Source organism: Ixodes scapularis, unplaced genomic scaffold, assembly GCF_016920785.2.
Source record: "Ixodes scapularis isolate PalLabHiFi unplaced genomic scaffold, ASM1692078v2 PGA_scaffold9__187_contigs__length_104089568, whole genome shotgun sequence".
NCBI classification, from domain to species: Eukaryota; Metazoa; Arthropoda; class Arachnida; order Ixodida; family Ixodidae; genus Ixodes; species Ixodes scapularis.
The window spans coordinates 36954573-36979720 of NW_024609884.1; the positions used below are offsets into that span (position 1 = coordinate 36954573).

General features: G+C 44.7%; 1 protein-coding gene across 2 annotated transcripts in view; it reads left to right on the top strand.

The window, feature by feature from the left end:
* Positions 1-5675: 5675 nt before the first annotated feature.
* Positions 5676-25148, top strand: part of LOC8029953 (zinc finger homeobox protein 4) — a 418349-nt gene continuing 398876 nt past the window's right edge. For both annotated transcript variants that reach the window (XM_040216937.2, XM_040216938.2), the window contains exon 1: positions 5676-6216. The gene's annotated coding sequence lies outside the window, so the exon portion shown is untranslated. The remainder of the gene's footprint in view (positions 6217-25148) is intronic.

The window sequence follows — 25148 nt, forward strand, 5'->3', positions numbered from 1 at the left end:
GGATTGGGGAGGTAGCGTTAAAAAGCATTCTATGATTTAAAAAAGTTAATCGGCAGATTTCAATTCAGTAATCAACTTATCGGGACGATTGTCATTGCACCTCATGTCCGCCATACCTGATAAATGCATGGTAAAGATGGATCCACTGAAACTGTGCCCCCTTAAACATTTTCGTAGAGAAAATTCCGTTCATTTAGTATATACTAGAACTTGGTTGTGACCTCTCAGTTTGATGAAGCGCGCGTTATTTTAGTTCAAGGGTTGAGTAGCCAGGTCTTTCAATATTCTGAGTTTTGCTCAAGTTTTCATTGTTCAACCAGAACCTCAGGCTCGAGTTTTCGGCTCATCGTTGAATGAGGTTGTGTTTGTGGCTCTTACTGATTCACGTGGCTTATCTCTGCTCATTCATTCCCAACCGGAATTTCGCTAAACGAGTGTCGTGTGTCAGGGTTCTAGCGTTGTGACAATCGAATCAGCTCGCGCCCCTCTCCTTTCACGTTGTGGGTCACACGTGCAAGAACATTGATTCTGAACAGGCACGTAGCTGATTCTATTGTAAATCATCGCGTGATCAAGGTATCCTTCCGGAGATCGGTGGGTGAGCTCTTTCCTGGTCAAGTCATGTTCCGAGTCACATGTGCAGGATAGTAAATTCTTACTATCCTTTGGCTAAATATACTCACAATGACTGTGCAACACTGTATTCATAGAATATGGGAACAAATTCGTCGCTTCGTCAAAGAAACACTGAATTGAAATGAATTTAATTGTCAAGGCATTCCGGCAATCCGAACTTTAAGGTACCGTGCCGTACGACACTCATACCGAACCATTATTTCCGAACTTCAACGTCATGAGAATCACTTATGCATACGAGCACTGTTTGCTATGCTCTTGTTTATTTTTATCTCATGAGTTTATTTCTTGTTTGTCTAATTTATCACATTTGAAGAAACGTGAATCTTCTATCCATATCCGACGCAGAGAGTTCTGGAATGTGTCTCATCTTCGTACCAATTACAGAATACACTCAACTGCTCATAACCTGCCTAGAACTTAAGTTTATTATAGACTGCCATTAACATTCACTGTTTAACCAAAAAAAAAATGGGGTGGCTTAGCTCGGCTATGTCAGGATATACGTAGTGTGAGCTCATACGCACAAAATGAGAGGCGCTATCAAGCGGCTCCGGTGCAGCGTCAGACTTGGCTACTGCGCAACGGAGGCGCACAGCTGGGCACGCAGAGGCGCCAATCCGTCTGCCGCGGCTATGACGTCACTCTTTTGGAATGCGCAGACCGGCCAGGTGCGTGCGGCGACGGCGGAGCGCCCGGCGGCGGCGGTGGAGCGCGCGGCGGCGGTGGCTCCGGCGTGCCAGCTGTGAGCCGTGTGACGTCACTGCTCCTCGCGCATGCGCAGACCGGCGAGGCGCGCGCGGCGGCGGCGGAGCGAGCGGCGGCGGCGGCTCCGGCGCGCCAGCTATGCGTCGCGTGACGTCACTGCTCCTCGCGCTTGCACAACACAGCTCTTTGACAGCCACGCGAAACTGCTCGACCTCGGCCAGTGTAGCTAACGCTACAAAAAAAAAAAAAGAAGTTACGCGCGTGTTTTTTTTTTTTTTAATTTATATTGTATAGTGGTTTTTTTTTTTTTTTTAGAGCGCAGTTTTTAGGCGCCCGTTTCCGGCTTGAGCGGCGTCGGCGTCGGCGCCGTAGTGCGCTGTCGGCGTAACCGCGCGGTGCAGTATGAATAAATTTCCCCGCTAAATTAGCGGAAAAATTTCCCCGCTAAATCTAGCGAAAAAATTTCCCCGCTTAGCGGAAAAATGTCCCCGCTAAATCTAGCGAAAATATTTCCCCATAGATCACCGCGTGGTTACGCCGACGACGATGGTGTTTGCGAATTCAAAGTATCGTGTTTACGAAATCAAAGATTCCGAGGAATAAAAAGTTTGGATAAAAACAGTTCAAAATTTAGTCTTAGCATTTGCTGTGCATCTAACTCGATTACAGTTCTCCCCAATAATACGCTTACTCAATATGATGAGAAAAAAATTCTAGATTTTCCAAATATAATTCGTACAAAGCATTACAAAAAAAAGTGGAAATAAAAAGTAGACTTTCCTGAGATTATGATAGGTATTAGATAATATTTCATTGTTGCCACGTTTATTGGGGGTTGGGGGGGGGGGGGGGCGGGGAGGCTCATCACGTTTGTGTTACGAGCAAATTCAACCATTTTCAAAAAAAGCATTCGACTAAATTATATTCACAATGCCCATGTGACAAAAGCAGCTTTAGTGCGAACCTTGAATCAAGAGGCACCCCTACAGCTGATCGCGTTCAACATAAGTGACATGGAGAGGGTCTTCAACTCTGAAGTGGCTTTCGCTTTCCTGGGCCCGTCCGACCGAGGTGTAGCGTTCCTGTTATTAACGAATAAATTCGTGCCCCTGACTCTTCGCCTTCCACGTGGAAAATAGAAAATTCTCGACCTTCAGCTGGTTTCTAGATGAACGCCCTTAACAATGCCCGTGTGACGTGTGAGGGGAGTAGCATTCGGCCGATCGATAAACTGATTGGCGCCGTCTGTTGTTTTTTTTTTTGTTTTTTTTTTGTATTTTACTTCACTCGTCTGGGGTCGTCAAAAACGGAATATCACTAAATCCCATTTACAAAGTCCTCGTGACAAAAATAGCGACTGTGATGATCGGTAGAACGGCTAAAACTCCTGCCTCTTCGGGTTCCTTGCCGCGTTTTCCATTGAACATATTTCTAACGTTGTGGTCCAGAGTTAAATCCATTGACAACGTCCGTGTGGCACGGGTAGCATTCGCACGACAGGTGAGACACTACAGAGTTTTAGTAGATCGTTTTAGTACCCCGCGGCGCTATATGCTAGAGCGATGACACTATTGCGCATGTACGATGTTAGCGAAGAATTAGCGGAGCTGCCCAAGCTATAGCGGGGGCGCGCTATTTTACGAAAGTGGCGAGAAACGTAGCGCGCTTAGCGCGGTGTCCCAGCGTGGGAGTCTTGTCGAGATTGGGGACAGCCAGCGAGGGACGCTATTCAAGATGGCAGCCACGTCGCTCCTGTCCGCTTCGCGATCGCGGTTCTAAGGGGCGGATTTTATCTTGCCGCTGCAAGAAGTAGCCGCAACCAAACCGTTTCAGGACGGCAACAGGTAGCGATTTATGGCGGACATGCTAAATACGGCCGCGGGAAAAAAAAAAAAAGAACTTTGCAATTTGTGATGTTGCGAGCGAAGAGTGCTACCTCCTGCTCAGCAGCTTTTGTCGTGGAGACAACCGACCAAGGAAGCGAGCGGGCAGGCGATCTGAGGAATTTGCGTGGCGTTTCATTTTCGGTGAACAGTGAGAAAGTGACAAGACAGACCGATAGCAACGACACAACGAAAAAGCTAGAGTTGTTGTCATTAGGGAGTTTTCGTAGATCGTTTTTGCTGTCCCGCAACGGCTCTCCGCATCCCGCTACGATAGCCGGAACTCTACAGTCAAGGCCATGGGCGCGCAGGCGCAGTGCCGGATTCTTCGTTGCGGAAGGCTTAGCGGAGGGAGAAACACGGTCTACGAAAACTCCCTATTTATTTTTGAAGATTTCTGTCGAGGGCTTTGGCGCTTGACTGACTCATATCGGATTGGCTTGGACAGCTTGGCCGTCAGTTATACCGAATAACAAACATAATAATAATTTACTTAGAAAAAAAAAGGAAAGCAAATATTAGCACTTTATTCGATAAAGAAAGCATATTCTATTAGGGTAACGACGTTAATAAAAAAATTGTAAAGAATTGCTTTACAATCTTTTGTTTTATGCAAGCCTTAGTGTCTGAAAGAGCCGCTAGTGGCGTTGAGTTAGCTCTCATAAGGCTGTAATCTGTACCGGGTTGCTAGCGTTCAACTAAAACTTAAAATGGCGGTTCTTCTACACTAGTGGAGGCCGCAGCGGATTGCGGATAGCCGTACCGGGACTGACTAAACGATCTACTAAAACACTCTACTGGAGATCCTACCGTAAAGCGTTCTACAAGATACACGCATTACCGCCATTGTGCCACATACTGCATCTATTTCCCGGGTGACCAGTATTGTTTTAGGTTGATCGGTCAATCAACTCGTTCTTCTGGCTCCCAGTCTTCTACGTGGCATGCGCGGTGTAGTTCATTCTCATCCGGCATGTGCATAAAGGATGTACTTACAATCCCTGCGCCACTGTCGTGTGAGCTGTGCACTAACAGTTCCATGTGGCTCTTCGCGCTCTGCGTGGGATGGAAAACCTGGCATTTGCTTCAATTTCACGCACTATGCCCGTCTCAGCGGGGCAGCCACCGGTTTATCGGAACATCGTCTCGTCTCTGCGTGGCCGACGTGGCATAAACTTCATTTTCAATTTTTCAATGGCCGTTGACCGGGTCAGTTCTCAAGCGGTGGGTGAATGAACTCGCCTCCCTGTCACTTTGTGTTCCACGAGGCATGAGCGAGATCGCCGATTCCCTCTGGTATTTGGATGAACGCTATTTACAATGCTGGTTCGTCACGGCAAGCATTAAGGGAATGAAGGGAATGACCCCTGGCCCCTCGCTCTTGACGCTCCATACGGCATGCGGACGCTTCTTCCTTTCTCAATTGTTCCGCCGCCTTTCCAGTGAAAGAAGCAATTCCAAGCACGTCACTGCACTTTGAGCTTCGAAATACACAATCTGCTCAATCGACTGGACTAAGGCAAGAGGTGCACTTGAAAGGCAATGCTGTCCCAAGTTTGTCGGCTGAATTCGCGTTAACGCCGCTTCTACCTTGTTAAAACCACACGATGTCCGTGCGTTTTTTTTTTTTTTTGTTTTTTTTTTTGTGGGGGAGAGAGGATATATTTTGTTTTTGCCTTTCTTCCTTTTCTTTAACGTGAAGCCACCTTCTGATCACGTGAGTCTTAGCAGCTCCAGGCCTTCTCACCTTTCGCAGCAGTTAATTAACTATAATCTAGAACTCACATCTACTTTTCCGCAGTGCACTCCAAAGAGACATACAGTGCGATCTGTGCAGGGAATCCAACAAATATGAAGCAAAGAACAAAACAAAAAACGTTTCGACCGAAGAAAAATAAAATCCCCGCTGTGATACAAAGTGTGAGGTGAGCACGTCGAATGGCATGCCCATTGACAGAGCGAATAGTGTCCCGGTTAAAACTTTTTTTTTTTTTTTTGCCGTGTTTCCCTCGATGATCTCCAGTGAGTGGTTCTCTCTCATTAGTTTTCTCGGGTGCTCTGCAGGAATGTGGTTTCACGGGCCTTTTCGGAGCATAGACGGGTTCGGTTCAACAGGTGGGTTTCTTACCCCCCCAACCGAGCCTCGCCCCCAATTTCTTCAACTGTCGGCGTCCAGAGTCGCTCGGGTACGCGCTGGCGGCGTTTGCGGGGCGCGTGGGCGGAAGGACGCGGCTGCCCTGTGCCGCCAGTGCGCCCGGTCCAGCCGACTCCGACGCGCCGGCCCCTAATTAAATCCGGGCAGTGGCGATTATGCAGAGCAGCCCGCCCACCCCGTTCTGTGTTAATGAAATGCGCGGGCGAGCGCAACGCGCCTGCGCAGCGCCCGGCCGATCGCGGCACGCAGACGACCGGAGCGCCCCCGCGGCGGCGACGCGACGCGGCGCGCTCACACTCAGCCCCTGGCGACCGGCGAGAGGAGTCGCGATCGGCCAACTTCCCCATCCCGCCGCGCACGTGTTGTGTGTCTCCGCGCCGAGGCTTTTTCCGAGCCGAGGACTCTCGCGCCTGCTGCGCGTCGTGCCGCGCCAACCCAAGCTGCCCGACTCACCGTCGAGTGTCCGGCGTGTTCCTCGGCGTCCCCGTGTGCTCTGAACCTCGAGGAAGAGGCTTTGCGCGCGAGCTGCCAGACGCAGTGCCGCCAGCGGCGTCGATTCCCGACCGGTGGCCCGTGGCGGGGCTCCCTCTTGTGGCACCCCCTCCTCCCTCCCCCCGCACAGACCCCACCTGCAGCCCGCGTGTCGGGCCCCCTGGTTTGGCCACGAGTCGTCGGTGCGTCTTCGGCTCGTGCTGGGGCTGACGCTCCGTCTGCTGCGGATTAGGGACCAGAGTTTATTTTGGTCACGTGTGCACTGCCCGGTTTGTCAACACCTCGGACGGACTAACCCCGACCTTGCAAGACAGAAGCCGCCGAGAGATACGGACTCGAGACGTAAGTAGGATGCTGGGAGAGGAGACCTCTGCGCGTGGGTGGCTATATAGTCAATATCGCCGATTAAACCGCACTTGCTCGCCGTTTCCTGTCCGGTCGTAAGGTTTGATTCTTTTTCGAAGGAACCTTTCGTTTAGTCGTTCGCATTTGTCTTTGCCACTGCTAACTGAAACAGGCTGATTTCTTGTTTTATGCGCAATCACACTCATAAGACACGAAAACAGCCCTCACTGCCCTTTCCATGCGGATCTGTGGTTGAGTGAATGACCTGAATGGCGAGCTGTAGGTTGCGAAATATGCGTATTGTGTTTTGCTTTAACTGGCACTTAACCTTCTTTTACTCTTGCATCGAGCGAAATTTGTTTCCTGTGACGTATTATAGGGGCAAGAACAGTGTTCTTAATCATGATTATTGGCAACAAAATGAACATTGTTTAATTAATCGAACAGTTCTTTCAAATAATTCGACGACCGTACTTCATACACCAATATGGAATGTGGGAATGGGACTTGTTTACTTGTAGCTGTGAGTACACGAACCTGCGCACGATTAAATTGAATTTTTCTTACTCAAAACCTACGAGGTTACTACAATAGTTGATTCGTATTGTTTCGAAGGTCGGCGTTTGGAAACAGCTAGAAATGAACAAGTCTCAAGATCGTGAGTTTGCAAACGCCTACTTGCTCAATATGGCAGCCAGGTGTAAACCGCCCATAATCTCGCTATAAGGAAAAGGAGCTGCCATCTCACTACGACTCCCCGTCTCGCTTATTGTGTCCTTCTATAAGGAACAGAGGCGAGATGTTTGTTGCAAGACGAGATGTGTGTTCCAGCAAATCTCTTTCGGGAGCCGCTCAGGGCGTGCGCTTCATAGCATACTTCTGAAGTGGAGTGGCGAGCACCCAATATCAATAGTGCTCTACTGAAACACGGGGTGCTAACGCTCCCTCCTGTGCCCAGCAATTAGTAGCCACTCTGATAGTGTTAAAGTTACGGAACACGTCTTGCTGCATGTTTCATACGAATATTTCGCATTCCTGTCGTAATCCCGCTCCCCAAGTTTTTGTAACAGCAGCATTAATCATGTACCTCTATTGTATCGCACAGTCAAGGATACTGCTGAATCCGCGTAAAATCTCGTATCCATCGTTGGATTCGGTCAGTGATGGCATTGCTTTGCCATTTGCGCCAAAGTGACTACATGTCAGAATTTGAGGAATTAGCACCAACAGTCAATATCACTTAAAATGCTTTAAATGTAATAATACCTCAACCGTCGCTACATTGCCAGATTGCTTCCATAGGCTGCTGCAAATTGTCTTTCGATTATGTCGTCAAATATGTTTCTATTTGATTTCATTTCTGTCAATCACTGACGGTGCTCGGAAGCTTGGCAGTATATGGTTTGTTCTAGCAGGTTAGCTAGCTTCGTTGAGCTGGCTTCTCACCACGCACTGGTGCGCTGCAGTGAAGTGGCAGTCGCAAAATGGACATCGCAATTTGGCTTATCTTGTTTCTCCACGGCGCAGTTTCGTGTTAAGGGGAAAGCACCTTTCCAGGGCGGGACGTTACACACGATTTCTTGATGAAGATGTGGCTCTTATATATACTATAAAGGACTGCAATATTCTGGCCATATATATATATATATATATATATATATATATATATATATATAGAGAGAGAGAGAGAGAGAGATTTAGCAAGGATAATTGAGGACTGCTAAAGGATTTGTATGGACTGCTCCATCGTTTTTTTTTTTTTATGCCAACTCTCTTCCTAGTTATTACCTTTATGGGGCTTCATATTTGTTCGTTGACACATTTAATAAAGTACATTGAAACTAAACTGAACAAACAACCTTAACGAATTCGGTGGGATTGTGTTTTTAGCAAGGCTGATATTTATCATTCACGTGGCAATTTTTTTATAAGTCTTACATATAAAATGTATTGCTGTTCGTATTAAAATACAGCAGCTCCTTTTTATCAATCTACGAATTGCAGTGTTATTAGAACCTTTAGAACGTGAACAAAACATCAATATGGGTGCATATGTATTATTCTATTAACATTGTTTAGGTGGAATATACTATTTGCTTTTTCCTTGATTCTGTACCGAAAGTAATTGTGCACTGCAGTTCAGATTGTCATTTATCAATCGGCATCGTGTTGTCGTGTATTTACTTCTACGCACAACTAAGCAGTGTGTTCTGTGTTCGGGGGAATTTAAACCTGCCATTCAACTGACGCTAACGAAAGGTTTCGCAAAAGTGGGAAGGCAAAGTCGACATTGTCTTTTACTTCTATAGGCCAACACACGAATCTCGAACATAATGTTTGCAGTGGTATGGGGGAAAATCAAGTGTTCTTATGCAAGAAAAAGATTTTTTTTTTTTTTTTTGCTCTAAGGTGGAGGTTTGGCTGTTCCAAAAGGTGCTCCAAAATGACTCCTACCAGTTAAGTCACTGGATTCCTCAAACCCGTATATATTCAGACTTCTCGAAGCTTACTTCCGGCTCTGTTGTCAGGGGCGCCACCTTCTACCGTTATTTGAGTCTGGATAGAAGGCGCCAGCACAGCCGAGCACCTGTTGCTTTCGCACTCGTCGCTTTCGTACTCGTCCAGCTTTCGCTTCCTTCTCGGTGAATAAACAATTGCGGAACGTGCTGGTCGCTTTGTAGTCTTCACGGGGTATGACTCTATTTCCTTGTACAGACATGGAGTCAGGCCTTACTTGTTTGCGGAATGTAGTATGTATACGAGCGCAGAACACGTTGAAATGGATCCAACTTGTTCTTGCGTTTTCTTCAGGTGAATAGCTCCGTCATGAGTCTTGGTTGATTTCATGGTCATTGCTCTTTGCTTTAGGTGTTGATGTCTGTCGTCGTTTCTGGCGTGCAGCCGCATACTTTTTGCTGATGTGTGCTGTCGCAACCTTCCATTGTTAGCTTAGAACGGAGAGTAGAGGTCAAGTCGTAGAAGCTTGGCTTGGGTTCTATTTCTACGCAACGTATCCCAAATATACCGCAGGTGTCCAGGCTCCTGGCTATTTGCGTCTGACCATTGCTTGCGTAGGCTGACGAACCCTAGCCAACTTGACTGCGTTCGATAGAGATCACAATGTTGGCACGGCGAAGACGCTGCGGCCATCAAGGGGACCCTTCTATGTGCTGCCTGCTTTACTTGTTCGAGGATTAGACACTTCACTTCAGCGTAGCACAATCTCCGAAAAGCAAAAAAAAAAAAAAATAATAAGAACTCGCAGCTGGCGATTTTTTTTTTTTTTTTTTGTGATAATCGGCAGCCGACAGCAGAACGAAACCCGAGAAGTAACGCTCTTTGTGTCTGCCCCGATCGGCGTGGCTTTAGTGCCTTATGCGAATACTTAATCGGTTTAGGGAAATTTCAGCTTCGATAGTTTGGTTATTCGCGGTCATTCTCAGTAACGTGCTCCGCTTGGTCTTCATAACAGTTTGTTCGTCTTTTCGGCTCTACCAGCAGCTTCCCTATGCGGTGTTCTTATGCCTGCGCAGTGGAGCGCAACGTGTGTGCAGAATGCGTGTGAACAGAACGCTTCTTTGTTACATTTCGGATTATGCTTGATTAAAGGGTATGTGCGTGACTAAATGTTCCAGGAGACCCTTGGAATACAAGCTGAGGTGCCCAACGGCGTATCAAGTTAGGTGGATGTGGTTCGTCTCGTTTGTGCGAAGGGCAGTCCACTGGCTTCGCTAAAAAAAAAAATTTTTTTTCTTCCAAGCATTGTAAATGTCATGAGAAAGTTGATGCTTGAAAAATCATGCACCCACATTTCGCTAGTTACATGTAAGGAGAACGATGACTTCTCGGGCAATTAATAAGTCCCATCAATCATTACGCCACCTTAAAAACTAGAAACTGCAAGTATTATCCTGTGTACGCGAAACTCCGAAAATCGCTGTTCGTGTTGTTTCAATACCAACCTCGAATTGTTACGTAACATAATGTCTTGTTAGTGCATTTGTTGGAAGGAGGCTGGATATTTTTTTTTATACCGCGCAAGAGTAGTTCCGTCCCTGCAATACAACGACAACGCATGTGCGCTTTTCATGGTGTATTTGCTTGAAACTATAACTGCATGACCTATCTTATAACAATGGGTTACAGTCGAGACTGAGAGAATAATCATGACCTTTTACATCGAAGACAAGATCTGTTCTTAAAAGCACGACAATCCACACGCAACAGAAAAAAAAACAAGAACAAAAAAAAAAAAAAAACATTCACGATTTTATGTTTACCGATGTATTCGCTACGCCTTCGTAGGCTGAACGTGGACTTGTTCATCCCCTTGGGAAGGTAATCAGGCCTCTGAATCATTGAGTCGCCTTGCAAAGAGCTAAAAACTGAAATATGGACGTCTACGGTTGTAAGGTGGCGCGACCATGTTCTTGTGCAAAATCAGCACCAAACAAGAATCGATAGGTAAACGGCATTGTTTTATTTTGGACTATTTAGAAATTCCCTGCGTCAAGTCCTACTTGTTTTCAAAAGTGGTGCGTAAAACAAAAGAAACATAACAGGGTCCCGTGTGCCCCAGCCAGCCGCAACTGAAAGTTCCCACTTCGTTTCTTGTCGTCCTCCAGCGTCGATAGAAACTTCACCTCGTCAAAAGTGAGGAAGGATTCCGAGATGGCCTCGCCCATCGCAGCTTGAGTCGTAGGCCTGTGATAATGCACACCCAAGCATGAAGCACTGAACGCCGAATAAGCTCGAAGGCGCTCGGATTGTACATGGTCGTAAAGCCTTGGTCCCTTCCTCTAACCGATCTTAACTTTTCCTCGTCTTCGTATTTGTTTTGCCCCTGTCATATAGTGCTGTTTACAACACTTCACACATAAAGCACCCAGTTTCTTCACCTTATTTTTTTTTTACGTCTCCTTTTTTTTATATTTTACATTATCTTGTTCCTGTCCTCGGACGTAGGAGCTGCTTCACAATGCAGCATGAATCCTGCTCTTAAGCTGTATCCCGATTGTTTTTTTGTTTTTTTTTTCTATCCTCATGCCACCTGGTACGTTACGTAATCCAAACCGAATGGCCTTCAATTGATCTTAAAAATGGTTTCTTTTAGTTTGTTTTAGCCGAGTGTTCAGCATCATGCTCTGATGATAACCGTGAATATTAAATTTCAACAATGCACACCGGTCACCTGGCACTGTTTCGATAATATGCACGTGTCACCATGTAGCTAGTATGTTTAATTATCTTTTTTTCCGATAAACACGCAACAAAAGGCGGAATTTGACCCGAAGAGCACAATACCTCGCTGGCATTGTATCTCCTGCCCTTGCCAGTATCTTTAGGAATCCGCACGTCCACGCTGTCAGAAACTTTGTTACCGTGTTTTTTTTGGTGGAGAGCTTTCCCGTGAATTGTTATTCTCGAACAGCTGCCACGCTAATCAATCCACGAGACTCGAGAATTTTATTTTAGTCGCGACTTTCTCTGCCTTGCAAATGAGAATGGCGCCATTCGATTCATCGCAACAGTGTGACTGGAAGCTGGCAGGAGTAATACAAACTGCTCACGATGCTGTAATTCTCATTTCACACCATAAAACATACGAAACAGCTTTTCCTTATATATATATATATATATATATATATATATATTCTTTTTTTTTCTGACAGGTTTGTTTTTAAGATTCAAGTAGGTTTTTTTGTTTTGTTTTGTTTTTTACTTTTGTCGTATTGGAGAACTAAACGTCAGCCAAGAAGAAAAATAACAAAAGTGGTATTCTGAAGCAAAAGTTCCAAGAACCCAAAAAACGCAGAAGCGCCAGAATACCGAGAAATTCCCTGAAAAAAAAAACGAAACTCCAAACCAAACGGAAATCATACACTCAACCAACGTCTGCTGTGGAGATGCAAATAATGGAGCAAATATCCCAGAATCATCCAACTGCGGATCTAAACTCGTTTCACCTCTTAAAATAGGAAGAGCTCGAGATACCAACGGAGTTGTAGATATTCTTGACAAAAATTGATGTGGTGCTCTTGAGCTAATTTATATAAATACCATGAACGCTTTTTTTTTCTTTTTTTTTTTCTGGTGAGTATCTAAACGGTGTATGTTTATGGATCCAACAAAATATGGCCCAACTTTGGAAGCGTCATGATATACAGACCCACCACGGTGTATCTAAAGAAAAAGGTGTTCCGTTTCAGTCTATAAGCGCCCAACCGTTCGATCCCCTATATCAAGTACCATACAGTTGCATAAAGGTTTCACTCACAGATACATACAATACAGTTTTTTTTTTTTTTTTTAACAGTTGAGCACACACATAGAAACAACAGCACCACATGATGTCGGAGCGCGGAGATCTATCTCGTTTTGAATGCATGCCCGTGCAAAAGCCTGCCTTTGGCCAATGGCACCAATCAAACAGCGTAAAAAGCGAACGTCAGGGCGTCCATCACTTCCTCTACCTGTTTTGTTACTGGCTAAACCAATCAAGTGCACAGAGTGCCGAGTGACTTGCACATTAAGTGTGCATGTGTGTCTGTATGTGTTCGAGCCTTCGACTGCCCTCCGACTTGCGATGGAACAAAGTATAGATATGTTTTCACTTACCCTCATCTTCAGTTGAAAAAATCCGGTATGCGGGAGGAAAAAAAAATAAAACAAAAAACGAAGGGATCAAAACCTGGAACAAGTAAAAGAATATAAAAAAAAAAGCAAAACAAAAGTTAGAGACAGTCGCGATGAAACTGCGAGCTTCGTCCAGTGGTATGAAGAGAGCAATACGATATTTTCCCGCGTACCGGAGGTTCCGCGATTCCAGGTGGTGGCGCCCGCGTAGAGAAGGTCTTCATAGAAGCGCGAGCTTCTGGTAAGAGTAAGAAATGCGAGGTTCATCTGTACGCTATCATCTCATGTTTCATACTTGTGGAGGTTCAACAAGAACACGCTTTTGCGCTTGTGAATGCCATGATTCATTCTCAACATTGAAGACGTGTTTTGATTGTATAAAAATCTGAGGGTGTTACGTGCCAAACCAACGACGGGCATCTGGCACGCCCCAGCGGAGGACTGAGGATTAATTTGGACCACCTGGGGATCTTTTGAACGTGCAATCGAAAGCTCGGTTACACGGCGCCTTTTCCGCAATCGTTTTGATTGTATAAAAAGCGATCGGGTGAAACCTCCTCATGATTGCGTATAATCGTACACATATAAAACTAGAACGTGTGGGTCAACATGTTGGATGGATAGACGGATGAATCAATGCATGAATTGATGGATGGATGTGGCTGAACTCCTCGAATTCGGCGTTCGCTCGCGCCACCTAGCCAATTTTTTTAAATATGTACAGCGTCTATATCGCCTTCACTGCATTGTGTGTCGGCCTCGGTGTACGTTAGATGCCGGAAAAACCGCAACTATCTGTAGGCTAGTTGACTAAAATATGATAGTTTTTTTTTTAATATTGGCTCGATGTGTCATGGTCCTAATGCAGTTTTAACAGTGGCCATTATCAAACGCGAAATTGTAAATACAATTTACGAAAAAGCAAAGGATTTTGAAATATTCATTAATAAATTTTCGCGTTTTCCACCTGATTTTAAAACTAGACGCAAAAATTGCGCCCGAAGTATTGCGTAAATGAGGCTTAGAAGAATGATGTAGACCTTTAACTGCGTGGTCCCTTGGTGGTTCCGCCGACCACACACTCTCGAGGTAGTGACGAGGTGCCAGAAACGACTGTGTCCAGGTCTCACGGCACTTGTTTTGCGTTGAGTTTCGGAGAGAGGCAACAAAACGCGATAACTGATCGATAAATACCTCAAGGCTGCTTGCATTTCCGCCATATCTTTACTTTATTTTTTTCTCTAGTTGTAATTTTCGTAAATTTTGCAATGACCCTTCCAACCATTAATTAAAAAGTTAATACGCAAGATTTATTTGCTTAGTCTTTAATCTCAACGGGTATCCTCCCATTAAATGTCAGTCAAGTTCGATACACGTGCAATGGAGACGGTGTATATGTACCGGCCTCTGCTTTAAAAATTATGTTCGAATGAAAATCAAGCGTCATCCATACTGCGCACGAAGACTTCCGTGAGATACGAAACGAAATTGGACCTCTGACAACCCTGAAACGTGCACGGACGTGCTAAAACACTTGTTGCATGGGGGACTGGATGGATAAATCATAAAAAATTTTGAAATGTGGTCTTCGCACCTGGTGTTCTTTACAAATGACAGTTCAGGATTGCCTAGAGGGCAAAATTCTGTTGGTGACGTCAGCCTCAGGCTAATGCAACGAACAAGACACCAGTGTTTTTAGAGCTTCCCCGTTCAAGTTTTTTTGTTTTTTTCTTTAATTTCAGCTTTTACTACTTTTGTTTGTGCCCTGTATCGATATACGAATTGAATGCGTCGTGATTGGCATAAAAACTGTTCACAAGTTTCACCAAAAAGAGTGTGTTAACACTGGAATTCTGCTTTTTAATTTAATTACATGCCCTTATTTTTAATATTTGGTGGTATCCTAACGTTTATAAGCATTTGAGTGCACTCAGCGCGCATCAAACTAGGAATATGCTTTCTCTGCTCATCTTTTTTTCTTTTTTTTTCTTTTTTTTTTCACTCGGCTCAAAGAAGCGCTTTTTTATATTACGTTAATCTCTAAAATGCCGTTTCGTTGTTTTGATTGTCTCAAACCATTCGTTCTGTCGATATAACGCCTGATGTCTGAGTCTCAAAGCTGGATTACCTTGAACTTTTCTTCGTCTCCGCCACTTCGCGTGTTCACTATTTTTTTTTTTTTTAATTTTACTTAGGCAGGTTGCGTAATGACAGAGTTGATGACAAAGAAGGCGATCAGGCAACCAAAATGTTGAACTTGACAAAAATATGTCTGCTATGTCTGCACGACGTTTAATGTTTAGTTTACTTTCAAACAACGGGAACCAGCATTTCAACTTTCGTGGAATCCTTTTAGCTTCGCCTAGTTTTCTTCGTCAATTTCATAGATCTTTCAGGCATTACTGGTACGCGATATGACTTTGACTACTGCGCAGGGCTGACCCTTGCCCTCTAGCGTTGGGTTTCCCTTCATTTTTTTTTCTTATGTTGGCCTTTAAGCCAGATTGTTCAGGGTCGATAATGGTACCTAATTACTATCTCATTTAGAGAACCTTTCTCTCAGTTTCTCCGGGGCGATTTCTTCGGAGCGTTGATCTCCGTATCGCGGATGATTGGAGTGAAGTGACATATCCACCAATCTCTTTCGTTAAAAGTGCGCTTATCAGTATTCACACTTAATTCAAAAACGATGCTGAATGAGGACAATTCGTGCAAATCTGATATCTACACACATTCCTTTTATCTTACCCATTTCTCTATCAAACTCGAAATTTGAAGTGATCACGATATCCCTCAGCTTTGTGTTACGGCCGTAGAAAGCAAAGTTGGGGGACGGAAGTTGAAAGTTGGAGGTCACTCTTTTGTAAGAAAGACGCAGCGGGCCCGTCCAGCTTGACAGGCATTTTGCACAGAAGCGAGATTCATATATATATATATATATATATATATATATATATATATATATATATATATATATATATATATATATATATATATATATATATATATATATAAGCCAAGAGTGCTATGTAATCCTCCCTTCTATTTTCTGCCTTCAGCTCTAAATTCGTATCCAAGTCACGATATAAGGTTTTGTAACCACCAAAATCAAATTGCTCTCTCCAGGTTTCTTCTTCTTATGGCAATCTTCGTTCTGACGGTATTATGAGATGTATGGCTTTCAGCCATACATTCCTTTGAGAAAGGGTTGGGCAATTTCTCAAATAAACAAACTACGCGTACCATGCGCAACGAGAGGTTTAAAGAGCCACCACAAGGAGTCACACTCAAAATCACGTCAAAGTTTATTCCCCGAGTTCATTCTGACAGAGCACCGAAAAAAAGCTACGTCTACAAAAACAAGCCCAGGCGTTGGGTGGAAACGTTCGTAGGAGTATGCGTGCGTTTATTTTTTAATCATTTACACAACATAATCTGATGACGTGGATCCTGCGACCTGTGATAAGGTGAAATTGTTTGATTCGAGATTAGCATCCGAACAAGCTTACTTGACCCGTTCGGCTAATTGAATAGAGTTGGTAACAGGTTCAGAGTAAAGTAAAAGTTCCTCCCACTTTTTTCCACTCTAGCAAAATCGAACGCTACAGAGGAGGTCGCCTCCTCTCCAGTGTTTGCTCTTTTAACCTGTCACCGACTATAGGTTGGATTTCCTAAACTCGGCCATTCGTTCGCGAGCTTGTTGACGATGTTATTAATTTTTGTGTACTTCCCGAGACTGCGCATGACATATAACAATCTGCTGTGGCCTTCAGAATCAACACTATTGTTCAATTTGTACTCGCAAGTTTGTTTGTTTTTCTTGTGAAATCGGGGCGATCTTCTCTTGGTAAAAACATGTGTCGCCCATCTGGTTATTATATTGTTTTCGAAGACACACGCCTAGTTGCTTGAGACTTGAGCACTAGATTTTGTTTCGGTGCAAAAATATTGCTTCTTTTTTAATTTTTTTACTTAACATTAAAAGAAAAACGGGTATGCTGCTGCGTAGTAAAATCCAGGAAAAAAAACGCAGAGCAATTTTTTGTTCATATCAGCTTGTAGTTTTTTTGTTTGTTTTTACTTATCTATATAAAACTTGTGCTGCTAGGTGTTGTTTTCAGTTCTTTGTTCTGTCTCATTCGAAAGTTCTAGCCATATGCGTTGTTTGAAGAAACAAAGGCAGAAATGTTTTTTCTCTATTTTTGTAATAGCAACATGCGTAGTTTTTCGCCCTTCGCCGGTCGCACAGCCCTTTCTAATAATGCATTGCGCATTTGGTGAGTTTTATTGTGCGCCGTAGTTTTAGCGATACCACGTAGATTTACTCCTTAACCTAGTGGAACTAAAGTGCGGCTATATCCTCGACTTCCCGATGAAACGCAGAAAGATTTACAAAAACGCAAAAAATGCAACACGTTTTTTTTATTTTTTTTGTCATTTGGGCTAGTATTGGTTCATCTAGAGCGTAAAACGTAAGAAGAGAGCAAAACTGAAGATGAGTAAAAATGTAGATAGAGCATAGACGATACATATTTATGGTCATTAGAGGTGAACGCCATTTAATCGTCAACAATCCTGCCCCCGGCGTAGCGCTTGCCAGCAGCTGAAGCTATGTGAGCAGAGGTTCAGACTCTTCAGTACTATGGCCCGAAAAAAGGTGACTGAGGATATCATCAGTCAGGTCCTTTCGAATGTGAATGTCAAATGTTTCACATCCGATAGCGTAGATCTAACCGTCGTCTACTTTGCCGTAGCCTGTCAACAACATACGAATCTGTCCTCTTAGATCGTCTCTTATAGCGGCTCCCAGCGGGCATTCCCTCTCTGGAGCTGAATCCGCAGAACCGGCCTTAGCCCAACCGGAGTTCTGGAAAGTAATGCCACTGGGCTCTCGAAAAGGCTGGCTATCCTCCCTCGCTTGAAGAGTTCGATTATAATTGTGAACGCCGTAAACCGATTACCCCTTTCCCTTCCAGCTTACCCATCCACGTTGAGTCCTGGGGAAAATGTAACTATAGAAAAACCCATATTGTCACGAGAATTACATCCAGCATCAGGAATGAGCAAAAAACTTGGAACAAAAAAAATGCATCAATTTGCAAGTACAAAATACTCGAACAAATAATTAGTTTACTAAAAATGCATGTATAGCTTTTTCGATACATTTATATACAAATTACAAATACAACAATTATCTTCGAATAATTTTTTGAATGCATCCAGTTACCGTAGTTGGACACCTGCGTGTTTTTAACCCCAAGAAAAGAAGAAAAACTTGTGCCCAAACGGGGAGCGGAGTCTGTCTACGCTACTACGAATAACTAGCTGAAAGAAAATGTTTACTTCAGCAATAAAATGTGTATTGCAGGCAGGTACGCTCGCAATTATTGTGAAGGTTAACGCGCGATCGTCGACCGCCCTGTGCTAACAGCGTCATGAGGCGTCGGCTGTGGTGGCGTCTGCGATTTCCACACAAAGTGTGTCAGGGTGCGAGGTAAGCCGCTGAGGCTGCCGCTTCGCGACGACGCCGCGAGTGCAGAGCGCTCGACGATCGCGTGTTCACCTTCGTATATAAATTGCGACAATACAACATCAGGGAAGATAATACATTTACAGTGTATAAGTTCAGCGCAAGCTTATTTGCGGAGGTTTCGTTTTGAAGAAATGTGACGTTAATATGCACGTTAACACTAGTCTCGAAGGTGTTTGTAGAGTAAAATGAACGGAACCCCCTAACACGCTATAAATTTCCCGCTTTTTTTGTGTGTGCTTTGGGGGGTCAAACCGTGCCGACGCAAAGAAGAGGGTTAGCAATTGTATTTAGAATACAATGACGAAAATATACCCTGGAGAAGGTAAACCAGGGGGACAAGGGACCAACACAAATCTCCAAACACAAGGTGACTGTTGCGCGAAAGAAAATTGCCTGTAATGCAAAAAGTATACAATGTTGTGTGAAATACTCATTTTAAATATTTCAGTGAAATCAACAAATGCATTCCATAATAGGTGATTTAATACAAAAGGTAAAATGTTCAAGTATTTCAAGTATTTATGTCGACTACTTGTGCTTGAAATACTGCCTATCCCTGGTTGCATTTTACGGACGAATTCTTGAGTTCATCCTGTGCATGCATGTCGCGGAGTGTGTGTGTGTGTGCGTGCGTGTGTGTTTGTGTGAGGGGGGATTAATAAAAATTGAAATTCTGACTCCATTTCAAAAACAATAAATAATTAGAATAGAAATGCTGAATTCGGACCGGTGACAGGCGATCGGTTCGCGCCCTGTGTGAAGTCGAAAGAGAGGCGACGTAACGCTGATCTTAAAATAAAAACTAAAGTTTAATTAGACGATAAAAGGTCGCACACGGAGAAATCACGAAAAGCTCAACAACCAAACGCTAACAAGCGTTCCCCACAAAGCACATCGACGAACTTTCGGGCAGCGCGGCCACGAAGAGACAAACCGAACTCAAAAACAAACACCGCGAAACAACGCACCGCTCGAGGCACAAATGCAGCCGGGAACAAGCGTTCGCCGGCGCAAATAAAAGGAAGTTCCGGAAAACAAAATTCTCGACCGCTGAACCCAAAGTCCAGGAGAACGTTCAAAGGCTCACCGAAGCTGGGTTGATGACGGGTCCGAAAGACCGTCGTCGTCTCCTTGCTTGGCGGGCCGACGCTACACCTGCACTCCCGAAACGGGAACTACACACCGCTTACATGCCACAGCACGCCACCGAAGGCAAAGAACACCCGAAGGCAAAGCAAACCCAAAGGCAAACAAGGCAAAATACGCCATAGTGCAAAACTAGGGACTCAGCCTTTAGCACGAAAAAAAAAACAAGACTCACGACGAAAGCACCGGGCAGACAAGCGGAATGCCGGCCAGGCGGCCACTTATACCCCTGTTACACGGGCACACTTAACCGCGGTTAACTCAGCTTTAACTGCGGTTACGTGTCAGCACCGATGCCGCACTATACCCTCGGACAGCTATTTCAAAAGAAGTGAAGAGAGCGCGTGCACTGCTTTGATGGGTGCTCAAGATGCTCAAGCGCACGTTCGCCCATAGCTCTGACTGCATCGCCGCAGAATGTTGTCGGCAAGTATTGTGCGCTAATTGTGGTTTAGCGTAACTGCAGTTAAGTGTGCCCGTGTAACAAGGGTATTACACCGTAACCATCCCGCCAAGAGCCACCCTTTTGGTAGCCCCAACGTGGCAGGCAGGCAAGGCCGAAAAACATTGTCCCAAGATGACATTTCGAGACATTTCGAAAAGGACACCTTTTCCTCGAACAAAATAAAACCAACGTGAAGGTCACTCAACATCGAGTGAACCTTAAGACACGGGCCAGGAATAAAATAATACTCAAAATCACCAAATCACATAATTAGGGGACTCCCGTAAGTGTTGACGTATCAACCCGTCTACGAGGACAATCTGGAAGAAACCAAATCTGCGAAGAGCTGAAGTGACTCCGAGTGAAACGCTAACCCAGAAGAGTGGTCACCGAATCCCCAAACAGGCTAGTACCGTGGTGGTCACGAGCGATATAAGCCGCTTAAAACGATTTCGGCTTATCCTACCTCACGTCATCGAACGAGACACGAACGCAAGTGTGCGTTTTAAACCACACAAAAAATAAAAACGAACAAAAACTACTGAAATTTGTGACAGCGCGGGAGTGTAATCGCAACGCTATACTGAGGTACTAGAATAACTGCATCTCGAGTATCACAGTACATATATAAGTTATGATTTTCGCTTAATTTTGCAAGAGTACTTATTCTTGCACTTCTCACTTTATCATGGTCATTAAAAAATAGAGAAACGTGTTTCCTTTTGCTTTCTTTGAGAAGAACTAGGACGAATGACGCCATCCTTGGAAGCAGCTATGACCTGACAGATTCGGAAGTTCATATTTATTCTTCATTTCTTTATTTACTTATTTTGAGTGACCCACAAGCAGAGATGGCAGTAATGACATAACTGTAATGAAATTACAGTAATTAAATGACTTTTTATTGAAATTAGTAATGTAATAAATTACATTTCTAGAGGAGTTATTTAGTAATGTAATTAATTACTTTCATGCAGTAATTTTGAGAAAATTACTCATTACTTTTGAAATTACTTTTTTCCCAAATGAGACAGTTCATTGGCGAGCTTTAAGCCAAAAAGCGAAAATGATTTTGCATGGTGAAATCTTGTGACAGAGACATCGGAGCAAATAAACGACGGCCATCTGAGCGCAAAGCCTCGTATGAGGGACACTACAGACGCACAAAGGCAGGCTTGAAAGGCCAAGGGGATGGAGAAAAGCTTTCGTGTAAACACATCGCTGGAAGACCACGGCTCACAAGCTCCAGGCAAGGAAGATTCACGGCATCACGTCATCACGACGGTACTATGCTTCGTTCATTCCTACGCTGAGAGTGCGCTGCACGAGCTACGAGCTCACCGGAACCAATCATCCACCTTCCTTTCATCACCTGACCCCTTCTCTGCGTGTGAGTATGAGCGAGAGAGCAAGTCACGTGGCGAAAGATAGACGTGTGGCTGTTCCAACGAGCACGTAGCTTCCACCACACTCTCAGCTTAGGGGCGAAAGACTTATAGGCTGCAATGGGAAGGGCACATCACCAGGGAGTTCAACACAAACATTCGAAAGCCCTTTTACCAAACCTGAAAATTCCCCTTAAAGCGTCCACAAAATCCTGTAAAACCGCGGCGAGCTCCGCGAGCCGTTCCTTAGCGCGTTCACCGCCGTGAGATGAACGATTTGATCTCGTAAAAGCACTGGGCATAGTTCCCCCGTCTTGTTTTCCTGTCACGGTCACAAGCGAATATCGTCCCGTATGTTGTGAGCCTCGCACCGTCGAACGCACCAGCACTTTGTAGAACCAGCTATCCATCGCCGTCATGCCGGACCCCGCAGACCACCGCGGACCACTGCCGGCCATCGTCAACAAAACCACGTGATCCCCGTCCATGTACCTCTTGGCACCTGCGCCGCTTCGCACTCCGACGGCAAGAGACGGAATGCTAAGGAGCGCTCTGAGAGGGAGAGGCGCCCTCGGAGAGAATTAGGCGATCAGGCCACCGCCCTCCCTTTCCACCACCCGATCTAGCGCGCTGTGGAAAGAGCGATCGAGAGCGCGCAGAAAGAACCACGCGAATTCGCCACTAGTTCCTTCGAAAACCATGGGGGATAGTCATCGTCTTTTATCTACTGATTAAGAGCATATATCAGTGGAACTGGACTGCTCTTCTATTGCTGTCAAGGTCGGCGATATATCTTCAACTCGGCACGGCTGTGTGAATTCACGTTTCATTTACCCGAATTATTACTTTTAAAAGTATCCTTAATTGTCTATTAAAATACAATGCTTACCACCTTCTAGAAAAGTATACAAATGTTACAATCTTTTTTGTTTTCGTAAGTAAAACTTATGCACCGAGAAAGTGAGAGAGAGAGGGGGGGGGGGGGGAGGGAAAGGAGACGAGAGCGCGCGGGGACGTCACAACTCGCGAGCTCGGGTTGGAATGACTAGTCGGTAGACCTAAAGCTTGTCTCCACTTCACTGGTCGAATGCGTTAGAACGCGGAACGCCGGCGTCCGGCGTTTGGCTCTCGCATTCGAACGCATTCGACGAGTGCCGTGGAGACAAAGCCCCGCAAAAAAACATCGGAGATTTCTCCACGAGTGCGACGACATTAATTGCCAGCCGCGAGGTCCATCGGCGCCCCTACTTGACTGATGCTAACTGCCTCTCAAAGCTAAAGTTTCGTCGAGAATCACAACTAATCGCCACTCGCTTCGAATGTCGCTGGCGTGAATGAGCGCGCGCCATGTGGGACTGGCCGATCCGTCAGCTCCCGCGAGAGCGAACTCGGACAACCTTGAGGCACAATATTATGTGCGCCTTCAAACCCGTTACTCCTTTGTGTCTTAGCCGCGCGATCTTGAATGCTGTTGTGATGAAAGGGGTAAACATGACTTTTCGATTACTAACTCGCTCAGGGCCATGAGGCCTCGAGGCGTGTCTCCGTGCTTTGTTAAGTTGCCTTTTAAACAGAATTTCTTTTTCTTTTTCTTTTTTTTTTGGAGAGCGGTACCCCCATATGCATTCGTGCTAGCAATTTGTGCGAAAGCAACAGCCGAAGAAAGGAAGAGGGGAAGGGACTTTTAGACGTCTCGCCCATTCATTTAGATAGTATCTAACCTATTGAATAGGATGGGGGGGGGGGGGGGGGCGTAGACAAAATGAAAATAGGTAACAAGTGACAACATTTGAAAAAAAAAAATTAGTGTTCCAAATACTTCAAAAATAATTCTGTTAAATGAACCCCCCCCCCCCCCCCCCTCCCCCAATCTCTCCTCCTAGCTTCCGAGCTTCCGAAAGCGTGCTTTCTGACGCTGCACGACGGTCGAGTGCTATTATGAGGAACTATATAATACATAAAAATAGTCACTAAAGGACGATTGTTGGGATGCCATTCGGTGACGCATAATTTAAAATCCAATGTTTTGTTTGTAACTTTCTATACTCAAGCAGTACTTGCTTCGGCGACCTAGCGACTGTATTACAACAATAATAATAGTAATATGTTTTATTCCCATTTCCAAGATTTGCAGTCGATACTTTGACAGAATCACGCTCCAATCACAAGTTTGGCTACTCGGTGTCTGGAGCTTGCCCCGCACGGCTCGTCATCATTTAAGCATGAGCAAAAATTAATAGTATTTTCACTTCTTGTTCCTTAGTCATCAAATGACAACCGATATTTCTCAGCGCCAACACTATTGTACTTGCACATCCTCGATTTTGTTTCTCCCTTAGAAATAATCGCGGTAGTTCGTTCTTCCGACTCTTTCTGTCTTTCCTTTATAGCCAACGGAGTATTTCGATTGTTACTCAACACCATTCGAATGACCCTGGCTTTGCAAGTAACGTACCGTTGTGATATTGTTGTGACCACTCAACTTGCGCGCATGCTCAGCGAAAACTATGTGCAATGAGCAACAATAACGGCGCTGCTCACGAGGTCTGGACCTCACATGTGTGGAATATCGCCCTTATTGTCAGTAAGCTAGTACACAAATGCGCACACCCCGGGTTTTATTTTTTATTTGTTTTTTTTTTTTTTGTGCGTTAGATTACTTTGATGAGCTACTTAAAATCGTAAGAATAAAACACGGAGGACAAGCACAGGACAACCACGTTCAAGAAAGAACGGGGTTGTCCTGTGCTTGTCCTCCTTGTTTTATTCTTTCGATTTTAAGTATTCATGTTCACCTCGCTCGCTTTTACCAGTCGAAGTAATGAGCTAACTCGCGGAATTAAGGGGACGTTGAGATTGTATATAGGCTTGCCAAAATTTTCACCGAAACACAGGCTAAGAGGAAAACGAGAAAAACACGTTCCTCAATACCCTCGCTCAGACATGTACACGTTACCCCAAAAAAGTAACTAAATTCCGTTACTCGTTACTCGCTCACAAAGTAACTAAGTACGTTACTCGGTACCAATTCTCAAAAGAAACGCTTTGCATTACCGCAAAAGTGTTGAGTTACTTTTCACGTTACTTTGACGACCGAATACACAACTGTTTTTGTTTCATGGTTTATTCCTTTCTTTTTAGTAGTCGTTGTTCTCGTCAGTTATGTTTCCCCTACTTCACTGAAAATAATGGCTACGCTGAAGAGTCCTTCTACCGACGCGCTCGAAGGAACGGCAGTGTTGTGCTTCGGGAAGAGCTGGTAAATACGGGAATCCCTTTTACCTTTTGTTCTCTCTACTTCTAGAGTTTGAAGTTGACAATGGATTATGTGTTTTCCCGCTTTGGCAACCTCCGGGTTTACTTAAGGTCCGTCCTCGCTTCTAGAAGGTCAACCAACAAACCGTATTGTGCTCGCTGGGTGAAGGACGTTCCCAGCTGTAGAGCTCAGCACAGCAACGTTTTTCGCTGGACACGTCAGTGGAACTGTTCGACTGACGTGTTCAGCGATATACGTTGCTGTACTGTTATACTGTTTAGTTGTCTTGCGGGTTTCCCTCCTGCCGTTCTCGCAATAGACGCATACTCAGGTTAGAATAAAAACGAGGCTTTTTAAGCGGTGTTGTACACGTTACTTCTCAAAAGTAACGAGATACCGTTACTCGTTACGTGACTTTAAAAGTAACTAAATATGTTACTCGTTCCTTTTCTGAAAAAGTAACCTAATACGTTACCCGTTACCGAAAATGGTAACTAGGTAGAACTAACTCGTTACTTGTAACGCGTT